Below are 5,013 nucleotides of genomic sequence, written 5' to 3'. Positions count from 1 at the left end.
TACAGACCTAAATCTGTATTCATCAATGAAATAGCGCGGTTTTGCAAAGTCTGACAACGTCGCACTGTTAGACACATTTTGAACCCTAAATTGGCAAAAATAGCCAACATTGTTGTTGGTCGGGGCCAACTGAAAGTTTTGCAATTCTCTATCTCTACTTTTTTCAAACAAGCTTTCCTTGTTTAAATGTTCAAACTTTTGAACCAACAATCGGCAATTTTTGAATTTTTTCTGGTTTTCTGGAAATGTCACATTTCGGCAACACCGCGCTATTTATCCATTAGACCATATTAACATTCAATTTTTTTAAAATTAGTATCTGCTTTTATTATTGGTATTTTAGTAATGTCAGTGCATGGTAAAAACATTTTCCTTAAAGCCCAATTTCCTTTAAAACAAATCACTGATTAGTAGGATTTCCCATAATAGCAAACAATGAATACAAGCAAAAATAGACCATACTGTAGTGTTTTTTCAGAGGTTATTGAATAGGCAATTTAATGAGGATTCTAAAAATGTACTTAAAACAGTAATTACTTTACTCCAAGTGGGTTCTACCAGCAATTTTGTCATTGACTGTTTTTTCTGTCAGTTTAAACTTTGACACCGCTTTTCTCCCTGACTGTACCAAATTTTGTAGTGTTTTTTCAGGTTATGGGATAGGAAATTTAATGAGGATTCCAAAAATGTGCTTAAAACAGTTATTTTCTTACTACAAGTCGATTTTACAGGCGATTTTGTCCCTGACTGTTCTTTCAAACTGTGATTCTGGTAGTTCAAACTTTTCTTTTTTCTTCAATACGAAATTTAAGGAGGATTCTAAAATCGCTTTTTTACTCCAAGTGGGTCACGTGACTGCCTAGCTAAATTATCATCTAAAACCACGTGATATCTGTCACTATAATATCAAAACTGTTAAAATTTGCCTAGAATCTGCAAGAATTAAAGTTTAACACAGTTTTCTTACAGTTTGCAAAACGAGGCGTGTTTCTGAGATTTATGACAGTTATTTTACCAATTGTCACGTGACCGTCTAGCTAAATAGTGTTCTAAGACCACGTGACAACTGTCACTAACGTCAAAACTGTCAAACTCTGCTCAAAAAATGCAAAAGTCAGGATTTAAAAATGTTTTCTGGTAGTATTTAATAAAAAAGTGTTTCCAAGATTTATGACAGTAGTCACGTGACTGTCTAGCTAAATTATCCTCTAAAACCACGTAATATCTGTCAAAAAAATAAAAATCTGTATTTCTTAAGTATGGTAATTTGGAATTATTGTTTGATGTAGAATCGAAGGAAAATTTTTTGTAGATTTGACGTTTATTCGACAATTGATCACGTGACCAGAGTGACGCATGTCACTCGCGCAGTCTGTCGACATTTTGAAATTTCTCTACCGGTATACCTACACAAATTTAAAAATTGTTTGTTTTTTAACCTGGCAACACTGATGATTAGAAGCAAAACATAAGAAAATATTGGCATTCAAAATAAAAGTATTATTTTTACATTTGTAAAAACAATTTAATAACTTAGAAAGCAAGTGTCAGTGGCGTAGATTGATAAAATTTTATTTGGCAGTAATTGAGAAAACAGATATGTTCAAATTGCTTGGAAACTAATCACTTTTTAGTAGGATTTCCCATAATAACAAACACTAAGTACAATCCAAAATAGACCGTACTGACATTCCAAATTAAAAGCTTTGTATTCTGTTTTATCTTTCTATTTTGTTGTAATTTTAGTAAAAATTATCGTTGGTCAAGTGCAAATTCCCTTGAAACTGTCATGGTGGGATTTCTCATAATAACCAACAATGATCACTAGCAAAAATAGACCGTATTGGCATTCAAAATTGAAATATTAGTTTCTGCTATTTTAATTGACATATTAATGGCTTAAAAAGCAAGCAAGGCAAGTGGTGTAGTTTAATAGTAATTAAATAAATATATTTATTTTTAAGACCCAAATTTCCCTGAAACGAATCACTTTCTTAGTAGGGTTTCCCATAATACGAACAATGATTACAGGCAAAAATCAATCGTATTGGCATTCAAAATTAGTACTTAAAAAGCAATTGTCAGAGACGTAGTAATAGAAAAAATACCATTATCGTCATAGGACCCAAATTCCCTTGCAACTAATCACTTTCTTAGTTGAATTTTCTATAACAACGAACACAGATCACAAGCAAAAATAGATCGTACTGGCATTAAAAGTTGAAATTGTGTTTTTCGCTATTTACGACTTAAAAAGTATCAGTCAGTGGCGTGGCATAATAAAATTTTTTTTTGGAAATGATTGAAAAAATAAAGACATTTTAATATTTGCAATTGAAAACAGATGGCATCACATAATGCATTTGTCACTTCTTGACAGCAGAAATTAGTAAAAAAAAAACACTTTGACCTCGTATAAAACCGAATTCTACACCATTCCAGATAAACGAAAAATTCCGTGACAGTCTCAGGTAGAAAAGTCAACGAAAGGCAAATATACAAGGAGACCTAAAAGCAGAATTTCCAAGAAACGAGAGGGCACTTTTGGTAGGTTTTCGTGTATTTTCGGCTTTGCGCTGTGCGTTGCCAGTCAGTTTCGGGGTTGTTTTCATCGGGGTAGTTTCGTTTTAATTCAAAGCGATAATTCAGTGTCATTCTTACTATCAAGAGGGTTCATAACAGTTAAGTGTTTTTGGTGTTGTCCCTTTGAAAGTTTTTGCTTCGTCACCTAAAAGGCCATAGGGGAAAGTTTCGTGACTCCAGTAAGTGAAATTAATGTTTAAGACAATGTTCGGCCCTTTTTAAGATGTACGTACACTCATTAATGATACGAATTACAAGACTTTTTATATTGCTATAATGTAAAGTGTAACAATTACACAAAAATCAAAGTTTTGACAAGTCTTGTCACTTTTTTGACGTTTGACAATCATTTCAAGTAGTTTTTTTTAGGGCCAAATCAATTAAAACAAACCTAAATACAATTTTTAAAATTATAAAAAACAACATTTTTCACTTCTCAACCCCTTACAAACCGTGATAAAGACCATTAAACGTAAAAGTGGGAAACTTTCCTTGCTCAACCCTTTAAACCACAATTTAGAATTGATTTTTTATTTAAAAAATCCAGAACATGTTAGTTAAGGGTTGCACTAGTGGCCAGTGCAACCCTTAACCAAAGTTGACTTTTACATCCCCTAAAATTCAATCCACTTTAAGACATTAAAACTAGCAAGTTTCCACCATTTTCACTAAAAGGGTAATAAGATGTACTGCTTTTTTATAGTCAAATGCTCTATAGGTACACTTTTTTGCCTTATAAAATAAATATAAATTTGATTTAACAAAAACCCACCCTTACAACTGGAAATTTCAGACTTTAGTCTAGTTGGCACGGTTAAAATACAATTTTCCAGCCCATAAAACGTTAAGGCACTTATCTGATTAGTATACAGGGTGAGTTTGGTTATGGGGGTTGAAACCCCTTTAAACAAAGTTGACTTTTATCACTTCAAAAATTCGGACTGGCTGCTCTGATCAGGTATAGCTGCTTCAAGTACTGCCAGGTTGCATTCAGAGGGTGAAAATTATGACATTTACAGCAAAAACTCAAATTATCAAGCCTTAATCCTGTCCTGCCTGGTTGTTTTAAAGAGATCTTTCCAACTGGATCACTTTACGTCAACCTTAACGCCGCCATTATGTTCGCGGACACTAACACTAATTTTCCAACCCTTAAAACTTCACATTTTTCTGTTAGCAACCCCCCATTTTTGCCTTTTAGCGATTTTTCTTAAAAGGGGTTTGAAACCCTTAACGATAGTAGACTTTTATGATTTCAAAAATTATTTCACCCTGCATGGAACGCTAGGAACTCAATAAGTTGTCAGATTACTCATGTATAAGGGTTGAAATTGTTGATTGTTCGATTAAAATTGCAATAATTTGTGAATACTTCAGTAAGAGGGCAGTGTAAGTGAGACAGTCTAATTGCGGGGCGTGTGTTTTCGTTGTTGTCACCCTCAAGACAACTGAAACTAATTTTTGAACCTACAAAACTCCATCCCATTTTACAGCAACCCCCTCAATTACACCACAACAGGGTGAATTGCACGGTTGAAAAAAAATTAGGTTCAAAAGTTTACTTTTACATCATAGAAAATTTTATTCGACCCCAGCAAAAGCATTCAAGCGTTTTTCGAAGATAAAGAGGGTTGAAAAACAACCCTTTTTGTTCGTTTAACTTTAAAGTTACAGTTAAGTTACTGCAATGCAGGTAGATGGGTTAAACAGTAGGTTGATTCAATGATGAAAGTATTCAAGCTAATTTCAGGCCTTAAAAACTCACCCTAATTGCATGGAACAACCCTAAAACGGTTATTAATTATAGTATCCACAGTACATCAAGTTGAATCAACCAAGATTCAGGTTTATTAAGAGTGATGATATTGTTTTAAGCTTTATAAGCTAATCCATATACTAAGTCATTCTTGGACGTTTTATAAATGATAGATAGAGGGCAAAAACACCCCCTCTTAATTAGGGTTAATTAAACGTTCCCAACGTATAACTCAATCACTTTAAAGAGTTGCAAATGAGATTTTTATGTGGTTAATTAACTATTTGGTTATATAAGGGGCAGTAAAACTCACCCCCGGGTGCATTAAATACCCCATCAAATTAAAGGGTTTAGATGAAATTTTTAGGGTGGTAAAATTTCCAATTTTCTTTATAACACCTTGAGAAAATGTTGGTTTTAGTGGTCTTCACCACTGAATTGTCCTATAATGGATACGAGGGAGGTTGGGTCAATTTTTAGATGTTTAAAAATTCCTTTTTGACTTGAAAAATGAAAACTTGAATGTTTCGTTTAGTGGAATTATGATAGACCACCCTGTACGAGTATTAATTTTTTTAGGTTGGTGTTAACAGTCCATTTCAAATGTATCAGGAAAAATTGTGTTAATTTTAGAAATTTCAATGGATTTGATTTGAGAGAGTCTCTCTTATGTC

The sequence above is a fragment of the Ips typographus genome, linkage group LG10, assembly GCF_016097725.1.
Source record: "Ips typographus isolate SLU linkage group LG10, UJ_Ityp_2.0, whole genome shotgun sequence".
Lineage (NCBI taxonomy): Eukaryota > Metazoa > Arthropoda > Insecta > Coleoptera > Curculionidae > Ips > Ips typographus.
The sequence above is the reverse complement of the archived record's forward strand: the minus strand, read 5'-3'. Positions refer to the sequence as shown.